General features: G+C 35.8%; 1 protein-coding gene across 1 annotated transcript in view; it reads left to right on the plus strand.

Annotated features, from left to right (window-relative positions):
• Positions 1-12,600, plus strand: part of LOC142340421 (uncharacterized) — a 148,468-nt gene that overhangs the window by 102,930 nt on the left and 32,938 nt on the right. The window lies entirely within an intron of this gene.

Genomic DNA, 12,600 nt, shown 5'->3' on the forward strand with positions numbered 1-12,600 from the left:
CGTGTGCTCGACCATATAATTAGGGTAGGGAAATTACCCCACATCGAATTTATTAGTGTTTTAATAAGGTCGACCTCTGGACTGGGGAGGTTGTTTACAATGTTCAAATTCCAGAACTTGGATCTAGACGTTGCAAACATTTCCATAAAGGTCTCAAATTGTGGAAAAAGGAGCCCGATATTGCGCGCCGAATTATAGAACGAAATGTCTGACTGACCGAAAAAAAATAAAGAAAAGGCCGAATTGCGTTCATGAAACTTCTGAGACAAACACAAAGCACAAACTATCATTTCAGCTGTGCATCAAAACTGATTTAAAATTACATTTAAACCTACTTTACTATAAATAAAAAAAATACGTTTGCTCCTGGGGGAGCAAATTTACAACCGCATTAAGCTCAGGGGTGAGCAGAATAGATCCGGTGCGCTTAACTATGCTTAATTTTCTACATTACACTTTTCTGCATTCCTTCCTCGTGTAATGGCAAATTTAAATGAAACTGAACAATATATGAAACAAAACAAGTTAACTCTAAATGAAGGGAAAACAGAAATAATGGTTTTCAAAAATGAAAAGTTACCAACTGTCAATTGCGTTGAATTTAAAAGTCATTCATTGAAACCAATAGATGAATGCAGATACCTAGGTGTTATTCTTGACAAAGAGTTGACCTACCAAAAACAACTTAACAATGTGATCAGTAAAATGGCTTTAGCTATCAGATCAATTTATTTGGTACGCAATCAAATACCTTTAAAGGCTCGAATAAATCTCTTTAGATCACTTGTTTTATCTCATTTAGAAGTTAGCGCAATATTTTTTCAAAGTTTGCCGTCCTACTCAATTGACGAATAAACAAACAAATTAGATGGGGCATAAAACTTCGCTTTTTTCGAACAAAATATGGCAGTGCTCATAAACTACTTCTTGAAAATAAAATACTTCCCGCAGAAATTCAAATAGCAAAAACTTCATTAAATAGACCTTTCGATTTTGTCCAACAAACAAACATACAAGACCGAAGAAAATTCAGAATAATCGGAAACGTTGAAATTAAAGTTCATAATCGTACAAATGATTTTTCTCTCACAAAAAAATGTAAATGAAAATGGAGTAAAAATTCAATCATAAGAAACTTTGTTCGGAAATGGAATAAACTTCCAAGAGCTCTAAGAAAGGAAAAATCAAAGAGAAATTTTGAAAAAGAATTAAAGGAAGAGATGCAAAAAAGACACGAACGAGTTCCAATAGACAAAAAATTGAAGGCTTTAATAGTTTATTTTTTTAAAATAATTCACGAGAACTAGGCCTCGATCGATCAACTGGCCTCAAGAAATTCAATGGCAGCTAGTTTTCATTACAACAACCTTGCGATTGATGATTTCAACCTTGATTTTTTATTGGTTATAGGAAAAAAGGGAAAAAACAAAGTTTGCTTGTTTGACCTCAAAACTCGAAAATTTGACCACCAAACTCGAACTTTTTTTATTACAAAGTTTTGAAATGCCGGAGTGGAATGAAAAATAACTCACTTAATGACCATTGTCTAACACAATCGAAAGCAAAAAATGAGGCACACTCCATTGATTCAATTTTTAGTTCAGTTTAGCGCAGATCTCTTTTCAAAGGTGTATGAAATAAAGAAGGAATATGTCCAGCTCAGCATAGCCAAAAGAAATTGTATTAGATACTTCCAGTGTTAAGACAATCAATTTAAAATCTATTTACGGCCTTAATTTGTGATAAAGTATGAAAAGTATGGAAAGAAAAAAAACAGATATGAATTTCGAAAAGCCAGGCCCCTTTTTAAAAATAAGAAACTAACTTTTCAATATTTGATAAGAAAAGAAAACAATTGACACGTGAAAGCGTTTAGTTAATTATTTACATAAAAATAGAGATTAAATAAACAAGAACAGAAATCAATTACCCGTACTTTGGTCTCATAGTAACCAAGTTCTGTAGCAGTAAAAATGAATTTTAACCATTGCTGAAACAGTCTAGAAGCAGACAAAAATGAAAGTCCAGTCTGTCCCTATCAAAAACATGAAAACTCACGTCTGTCATCGCACTTGGCATTACTAAATACCCACTGAAAATTGTCTGCGCATGCTGGCATTCTGTGAGCATGCATGCTCAGTCTGTGATCGACCAACATTATGAACAGAGAGATTTCATTATGGATATTGAAAATTTCGAATATCGCACATGTCTACCTAAATTTGAAAATATCTGCGGAAATATACATCAAAACGACAAAGATCAGTTGCATTTTGCCAACATACACACCAATCCAACGTTTCATACCAGTAAAAGTATCCCCCACCCCACCCAATCACAGCCACCCAACCCCAACCCACTCCAACTCATCCAAAACGGTCCCATCCCACACAGAGACCCCCATCAGCTACCGGTTTGTCATTTCAGTTGTATTAGTGCAATCCGATAAAGTAGGACGTTCTCCCGGTGGCATTGCAGTGTTCATTATAATGAAATAAATAAGGTAGAAATTACAGTCAGCATATTATGGATTATTCGCAGAACAGTCGTTTTGAAAAACTTTCAACGATGCAACTAATAAAGTGTTCCGAAATGACTTTCATTACCTCAAATATAATCTCTACCATGTTGAACACAAAGCTTACTGAAAATAAGCTTCTTCCTGATCCAGTGCTACAGTTTACTGAAGAAGAACCCTTCAATGGAAAAGAACTTAGTTTCAGACAATAGTTACAAATAAATTACTCCATCAAATAGATAATATCCCAATTTGATTATTCCAGCAAGGAAACCTGAAATTGACAAGCATCCTCAATTCTTCTGAACGCTTTCCAGAAATCAATTAGAACGCCTACGTGTCCAACATTTATCAAAAAAGGCAGCCAATCAAATCGAATAACTTTAAGTACCATTTATCTGTCACTTGTCCGTTCAAAACAAATCAGGAACCTTTCATTCAAGACCAAATGAAAGAGTTCCTTCCTGAATACAAAATGTACAATATGTTTTAGTACTGCTCAGGTTGAGGTCCAGACTGAAATGGCCTCTGATCAGTGACCTCTGATCAGACCAAGCCAGACTGATTTGTCCTCTGATCAGACTAAAGTGCGCTCGAAGCTCCATGTGCGCTTAAAGTGCGCTCGAAAAATTTCTCTGATCAGCCTATTGTGCGCTCGAATGTCACCCCTGATCAGACTGAAGTGCGCTCAAAATTGTCTATAATCAGACTAAAGTGCGCTCGAAGTTGCCTCTGATCAGACAAAAGTGCGTTCAAAACAGTCTGATCAGAGAATAAAATTGAACATTAACAAATCTCTCAATATTGTTATAATATATTAATTTCATGAAAATTGATTTTTTCCTGTAATATATTCAATAAAGGAAAAATCAATTCGAAAAGTGTAGCTAAAAAAAGAAATGCCAAGTGCAGAAAAAGAATATTATTGAGTATGCCAGTAATTCATGTTTTTGACTGAATAGATGAACTTAGAGAGCTTTGAACAATAAAGTCTTGATCTACAATTACTTCGAAACTTTTTCAACGTCCTTTGGGAGTGAGTCCTTTATAAAAAGAGATTTTTCACTAAAAGTTGCTTCTTAATCGGCTTTTTTCACTTAGTCTCTACGCTTTAAAAGTTGTTTCAAATTCTTATCTTCGTCGTTCTGCTAAGCAATAGCCCTCAATCTTAAAGCGCCTAAATCCCCATTCTTAAAGTTTTACTTGCCTAGCACTAACAAACTTACCACTTTACTTTTAATCAACCCTTTAAACGGATAAAAACTTGGCCAAATTAAGTCTTATTAGAGAACTTTTCCAGAATTCAGAGCCTCTTTGAGGCTGAGTTTTAAAATGAGCCAAATTGAAAGGCTTTTATCTGAAGCCAGAAAGACAGCCGAAGAAACAACACAAGATGAAAGCGATTTTATTGAAGTGCGAAGTAAAAGAAAAAGGTTCAGAAAACAAGCACAAATTCCAATCACCAACTTTAGATCTATTGTTGTTTCTATTGATCCAAGGCCATCACAAATACAGTTTGCAGGAGCAATCAGATCGAACTTTCCAGTGGTCAAAATAAAGCACATAAGAGAGTTAAAGAACGGTACTGATTTTTTTCATTCAACCCGAAGACCTCGGTTCCAGAGAAATTTTAATGCTGTCTCTAAACCTAACTCAAACCTTTCCAAATGCCACTGTGAATGCCAGAAACACGCTTCCAAAGCCAAAAACCAAACACAGTTTCGTAATTGTAAATGTCCATCACAGCATTAGTGTTGATGAGATATAAGTTGAACTCCTAAACAACAATGCAATGAATGTCAACAAAGTTACAGGAATAACAAGTCGAGCAACTGGCCAACCAACAAAATTGATTCGATTCATAACTGATTCCAATGACCATGTTAGTGCAGCTCAGTAACATGGTGTCAAAATAGGTTGGCAGCTATACCGATGTGAAGCAAGCCGTGAACCACCCCATGTAATGCAATATTTCAAATGCCAACAATTTGGTCACTCATCAAAAGAATGCCGTAATGCTACTCGATGTCTTCGCTGCTCGCAGCAGCACAGTGTTAAAGAATGCACTATTCAAACTGTTCTAACTGTGGCGGTGCTCATGCGACAGTTTATCGCGGTTGTCCGGCCTATCAGCAGAAGCTAGCTGAGGCTTCAAGAAAGATAAATGAGAATAAATACTCTACTGCAGCGAAAAACTTAAAACCGCAAACCAACATTGAACTGCCGCCACAAACTCAAAAAATAGCTGTTCTTGTAGCCGAAGTCTTGAGCAAAATACGAACAGTTCTAAAAACCATGTCCTATAGTGATATAACAAACATTGTCTCTAACAGCGCCTCACGCATCTTCAATGAAAAAATTGATGGTCAAAAAATACATGAGAGCATTAAGAGTGCATATGTAATCCCTGTTAATTCAATGCCCCCTAACAACATAACAAACAGCCAAAACTTTAACCAAAATGGATAAGCTCAAAATTTTGCAATGGAACTGTCGACGTCTAAACAACAAAATAAACGATCTCATTTTATTCTTAGCCGAAAATGACATAGACATAATTTGCGGGAATGAAGTGAAAAAATGGCAGAAAACGAGCCCTCTTCGTAATTATATTGTTGCAACAGAAACTTATACCAACAGTCATCATGGCTCTCTTATTTTAATAAAGAACAACATCGCCATAAATCAAACAGAACCAGCTGAAAAAGAGAACGATTGCAGCGCAAAAACACTGGAAATACAAAATTTATGCATTACGCTACCGTATTTTGGAGACTTTTGGATAATATCTGTTTACAATTCACCTGGAAAACCATTCTCAGTGGAAAAAGTATTCTCAGAAACTATGACAAATGTTTTTGTTTGTGGTGACTTCAATTCTTCCCACCAGGAATTAAACTGCTCCTATGATTCTGAAAACGGTGAAAAACTCCTGAATCTAATAGACAACGGTCTTTCTAAACTGCTAAACAATGGTCACCACACATATTAGTCGTTCGACGGAAAAAGTAAAAACATGCTCGACTTACAATTTTTCGATAGTACAGTTTTTACGAATTTTAGCAATTTCGAAGTCTCAGAAGATCTGGGTAGTGACCATAGAACCACAATCACAACATTTAACCTCAAAATAAACAAAATATTCGAATTGAAATTGGAAATTGACTTCAGACAATTCAGAGAAAACGCTAGAAAATCGTACAGATCATCGGACCTTTGGCCTGCGCAGCATCCGGGAAAGGACGAACTAAATGAGTTTAGCAGCAATCAGGTTGAAATAATACACAAATCGTTAGAAAACTTCTATGTCAACAAAAACAAGCTTCCTTACAGTATTGAGACACAAAAACTGATCAAACTGAAAAGAAAAAAGCGAAGAGAACTCAAAGTTGCAGTTGACGATGAATTTAGGTCTCTAAAAACCGAGATAAATAATCTGCAGAAAGAAATCAGACGATCAATCAGGCAATCAGAAGAACAAAAAAAACAAAATTTTGGAACGTGCAAGAGACAAGGGCAGCAAAGATTTTTGGAGAGCTATAAAAGAACTAACAAATGACCACGAGTCAAAACAAAAAACTGGCGACTATCCCGATTTAACATATAAAGAGTCGAAGGCAGTCACAGATCATGAAAAAAGCGAGCTTTTCAAACAACTCCTGTAAGACACAATGAAAAGTCACACAACAGTACCAACAGAAATTGCCGAACAATGCGAGAAAATTGAAAAGGAAACCAAAGCATTTCCAAGTACAAACTTTGACACCGAGGAACTTTGTATTGTGATTACAACAAAGGAATTCAATGAAATATTGAGAGTATCGAGAAAGTCATGCCCAGGACCAGATAAAATCAGCTACAAAGTTCTCAGTGAGATACCACGGAGTATAAAAGCCCTAGCCTTCCTCCTCATTTCTAGTTCAATTAACAACTCGTATGTTCCAGTAAATTGGGAAGAATCACAGATAACAATGATACCGAAGCAAGATAAAGACCGACCAAAGGCTGAAAACTATCGACCTATTAGTCTTACAAACTGCTTGGCCAAAGTTTGCGAAACTGTTAAGAAAAATCTTGTCTTAGAACATTGCGAAAGTCTACATGTATTTGGAGAAATTCAAAGCGCTTAGAGGAAACATCGCTGTACCAAAGACAATCTTATCAAACTCACTCAGCGCGTTAGTGAAGCTTTCCAATGGTCTGAAATGGTTGGTCTAGTTCGCTTGGATGTTGAAAAAGCATTTGATGCCGTATGGCGTCTAGGGTTGAATGTAGGAAATTAAATTCAATTGAATCAAAAAGATCCCAATCATTAAGTGGATAAATTCATTCTTGTCACAAAGGAACGTTTACGTAAAGATAAAATCTACAGTTAGCACCAGTTTCTGCCCGACAGCCGGTGTGCCTACCTACAGCCGACTCAAAACGATTTAGTACAATTGTTGAAGCCAAGCCAATTGGCTCAGTTGAGAATTACGTGTAACCGATAGCATTTCGAAGCCGAGAAGTGTCACCTTTCTATTTCTTCCCTCTCTTACTTTTTATTTTGCACATAGCCGTCTTTTTATCCGATCAGAAATATTACGAGTGTACGGCCAGCCGCTCGCTTAGTCAATCAGGGGCCAGAAACAACTTATTTTTATTCCATTTCATTCTTTTCATTCTATTCAGCCAGCCGCTCGCTTAGTAAATTCGGTGCTGAACAGAGCACCAAAAACATCAAAACAAAAGCTAATTACGGCAACTATCAATTTAATTAAGCTTCCATTCCTTTTGAAAACTTTATTTCAGTCTTTTTAACCATCTATTGCATACTCCACTGAATTAAATAAAACAAGAGTAACACTTCATCATCTAGCTTTGTGCTGCGCGCGGTTTGGTTTCAGTGGTTTTAAGGTTAGGTCAGCGTAGCATTTTTAATCAAGCACTTCTTACTTTTCGTCAGTTTTGATTTTTTTATTCACTTTTCTTTATGAAATTAAAACAAAGTTAAATTTAACTTTTTCAGTCCTCCCTTTTCGAACAGAAAATTTTAGCATTTGTTCTCCTTAGACTGACGACTATTATATTATACGAAATAAGATCATTTGTTTTATACTACCTATCTGCTATAATTGGTTGGAAGTTAATTCGTATTGCGATCAAAAAAGTATAAGTTGAAAATATGCGCCATCCAACATGGAACTTAGCGCGGTCAGCTAACTCGATATTATCAATGCGCGCGTGGGTTCGAGACTCAGAATGAGCCAATTTCATCCGTCTCAATTGTTCAGACAATTCCAAACTGAGAACAATGAAACTATGATGCGAAACACCTCCATATACAGAAGAAAACTTAGTGCAGAGCACTAATATCGATTGAAATTCTGACATCCACACAATGAGGTTCGAGTCCCACCGACGTCATCAAACTTTTATTATCCTGAAAATTTATTTTTTTTTCGTTTTAATTAATTAACAGTACTTGTTACTTACCTCGTGTTAACAAAAATTGCCGATCACATCATCTCCTACGAGGCTAGCCATGTATCCGAACCATTATCTTTTTGAATTGCCAAGTTCAGCCATTATAAGCCCTCCATGGTGCTTGAAATGGCTGAGTGCGCCGAAGGCAGAAGAAGTCTTTAATACAACAGGAACAGAAACTCAGTTTTAACGAGAACTTTCTTCTTCAATACTTCTTTTTAAACTGAAACTCTTTCTTAATATGTATTAAACTTATTTTAACGAATGGTTGTACATAAAATTGTGTATATTACTTCGAAGCTTTTTGAAAGGGGACCGGCAGTTGCTATCAGCTGGACCCTTCGTTTCTGGTCAACCCATCAGAAGCCCGATAAGGCTCTGATCAGAATGCTTCTGTATGATTGACCCTTGACAGAGGAAAAATCTTTAAGTAGAAAAACAAAAACTTTTTTTAAAAAATCTCTCGAAGCGGCCTCTGATCAGACCGTCCCAGACCGAAGTGACCTCTGATAAGATAGGTTCCATACCATTGTCCAGACAAAAAGAGCGCTCGAAGCCTTTTCCAGACCATGTAATTCGAGCGCATCGAGAACATGTGTGCGCTGTAGGATGGTCTGATCAGAGGTCACTTCGGTCTGGCCACCTAAACCTGGGTGTTTCAGTAGAATCAAAACTACGCAACCAGCACTGCTCCAATTTCTACAATTTGAGCGCAAAACAATCATTGCAGCAAACCATGTTTTCTCATATAGTTGTATGAGCCTCTGGCAAACTGTTAGAAACGCGGAATCAAGCTGTAAAGTTAAATAAATAGATTTTTAATCTGGAAATAAAAACCCTGGCGTGCTTTAAGGATCACTGCTAGGTCAATTGGACAGGGAATATCATTCACAAACGATGAAATAATTGTTCACCAAAGGCAGCAATATGATTTTCCAAGTTTTTTATTGCGTATGAACAGATCTTTTGTAAAAACTAAATTTTAGAAATACAACTTCCAAAATTTTGATTTTCTTGTTTGCAATTTGAATTAATTCAGGTAATGCGTTGAATTTTTGACTCCAAATTCAACGCATTCAACGCAAAATTATGTAAAGAATATCCTGTTAAAGTGAGGTGGATTTTCTACATGGTCTACGCTATCTGCCGCTTACCTTACATTATTTTTCGTTTCTAAGCATAGATCTTTATATGGCGTTTTTAGTCGTAGATCTTACATAAGTTTAGCGTTCCTACGCATTGCTTTCGCATATTTTCACTGCTTTGATCTCTGTCTGTGACTCGGACGTCTGAAATCCTACAAGCGTGTCTCCTCTTCTAGCACGGTACCACGATACCTTGATTTTCATAATTGCTGCATTACTCATATATTGGAATATAACTTCACGCATCATGGGGTTTCTAAGCGCAAATCTTAGATAATTTTGCGTTGGATTGAACGTTGATCATATGTAATTTTGGGTTTCTAAGACTAATGTCAATGGTAAAAAAAACTTTTTTCAAAAACTTCAGATAGCTGGAGATACTTGTATAATAACTACCAATAACGAATAAGATGCTCTGAAGAAGAACACCAAGGAAATTGCAACTGATTGTAGAAATAATTTGAGCTGTAATACAAAGCCTAACATTGACACAACTGATTTACCACTGATCGCAGAAGTACCCAAAATGACATATATCCCACTTGGGAATGAAATAATCAAAGTGAAGGATAATTGTAAATACTTGCTAGTCGAAACGCACAGATTGCCATATCGGCAACTCACATAAGGAATTTCAATATACAGAACTGCCAACAGTTGCGACCACAGCTAGAATTTCAACACACCAGATGGCCAACATTGGCAAGGCACATATAGAATTTAAACATACAAAACGGCAAACATTGGCAGCCACAAATAGAATTTTAACAGAAAAAATTGCCAGAATTGGCAACGCACAAAAAGAACTTCAGCATATAAAACGGCTAGCGCTGACAAACCACAACTAGAATTTCAACATACAACATGGCCAATTTTGGCAACCAAAAATTACAGTTTCAACATAAAAAGTGGCCAAAATTGGCAACGCACAAACGGAAATTCAACATAAAAAATGTCCAACAAAGACAACGCACTTGTAGAATTTTGACATACAAAATGGCCGTCATTGGCAAACACAAAGAGAATTTCAACATACAAAATGGCCAAAATTGGCAATCAACAAAAAGAATTTCAACATAAAACGTGGGCAGAAATTGCAAATCTCAAATGGAATTTCAATATACAAAATGGCCAAAAATGGCAGCCCAAAATAAGAATTCCAACATACCAAATGGTCAATATTGGCAGTGCACAAATAGAATTTCAACATACAGAACGGCTAACATTGGCAACCCACAATTAGAATTTCAACATACAAAATGGCCAAAATTGGCAACCAACAACATACAAAGTCTCCAACAATGGCAGCGCACAAATAGAATTGAATTTCAACACACGGAACAGCTACACTTGGCAACGAACAAAAAGAAATTCATCATACAAAATCGCTAATATTTTCCACCCACAAATAGAAATTCAACATACAAAATGGCCAAAAATGGCAAACCAAAAATAAAATTTCAACATACCAATTGGTCGACATTAGCAGTGCACAAATAGAATTTCAACATACAAAATGGCTAATATTGTCAACCGACAAAAAGAAATTCAACATACAAAATCGCCAACAAGGGCCAAGCACAAATAGAATTTAAACAAACATAATGGCCAACATTGGCCTAAAAAAAATAGAATTTCACCATAAAAAATAGCTAATATTTTCCACCCACAAATGGAAATTCAACATACAAAATGGCCAACAAGGGCAACGCACAAATAGAATTTGAACAAATTTAATAGTCAACATTGGCCTCGCAAAAATAAAAATTCAACATACAAAATGGCCAAAAATTGCAACACAAAATTAAAATTTCAACATACCGAATGGTCTACATTAGCAGTGCACAAATAGAATTTCAACATACAAAATGGCTAATATTGTCAACCGACAAAAAGAAATTCAACATACAAAATGGCCAACAAGGGCCAAGCACAAACAGGATTTAAACAAACATAATGGCCAACATTGGCCTAAAAAAATAGAATTTCACCATAAAAAATAGCTAATATTTTCCACCCACAAATGGAAATTCAACATACAAAATGGCCAACAAGGGCAACGCACAAATAGAGTTTGAACAAACTTAATAATCAACATTGGCCTCGCAAAAATAAAAATTCAACATACAAAATGGCCAAAAATGGCAACACAAAAATATAATTTCAACATACCAATTGGTCGACATTAGCAGTGCACAAATAGAATTTCAACATACAAAATGGCTAATATTGTCAACCGACAAAAAGAAATTCAACATACAAAATGGCCAACAAGGGCCGAGCACAAATAGAATTTAAACAAACATAATGGCCAACATTGGCCTAAAAAAATAGAATTTCACCATAAAAAATAGCTAATATTTTCCACCCACAAATGGAAATTCAACATACAAAATGGCCAACAAGGGCAACGCACAAATAGAATTTGAACAAACTTAATAGTCAACATTGGCCTCGCAAAAATAAAAATTCAACATACAAAATGGCCAAAAATGGCAACACAAAATTAAAATTTCAACATACCGAATGGTCGAAATTAGCAGTTCACAAATAGAATATCAACTTACAAAATGGCTGATATGGTCAACTGGCAAATAGAAATTCAACATACAAAATGGCCAACAAGGGCCACGCAGAAATAGAATTTGAACAAACATATTTGCCAACATTGGCCTCGCAAAAATAGAATTTGAACATACAAAATGTCCAATAATGTAAACCCACAAATAGAAATTCAAAATGAAATATGGCCAACAAGGGCCACGCACAAATAGAATTTGAACAAACAAAATTGCCAACATTGGGTTCGCAGAAATAGAATTTCAACATACAAAATGGCCAATATTGTCAACCCACAAATAGAAATTCAACATACAAAATGGAGAACAAGGGCCACGCACAAATAGAGTTTGAGCAAACATAATGGCTAACATTGGCCTCGCAGAAATAGAATTTCAACATACAAAATGGCCTATATTGTCAACCCACAAATAGAATTTCAACATACAAAATGGCCAAAAAAAGCAACCCAAAATTAGAATTTCAACATAACAAGTGGTTGACATTAGCAGTGCTCAAATAGAATTTCAACATACAAAATGGCCAATTTTGTCAACCCACAAATAGAGATTAAACATACAAAATCGCCATCAAGGGCCACGCACAAATAGAATTTGAAGAAACATAATGGCGAAAATTGGCCTCGCAGAAATAGAATTTCACCATACAAAGTCGGTAATATTTACCACCCACAAATAGAAATTCAACATACAAAATGGCCAACAAGGGCAACGCACAAATAGAATTTCAACAAACTTAATGGTCAACATTGGCCTCGCAAAAATAGAATTTCAACATACAAAATGGCCAAAAATGGCAATCCAAAATTAAAATTTCGACATACCACATGGTCGGCATTAGCAGTGCAGAAATAGAATTTCAACATACAAAATGGCTAATATTGTCGACCGA

The sequence above is a fragment of the Convolutriloba macropyga genome, chromosome 5 (assembly GCF_964194025.1).
Source record: "Convolutriloba macropyga chromosome 5, txConMacr16.3, whole genome shotgun sequence".
NCBI lineage: Eukaryota > Metazoa > Xenacoelomorpha > Acoela > Convolutidae > Convolutriloba > Convolutriloba macropyga.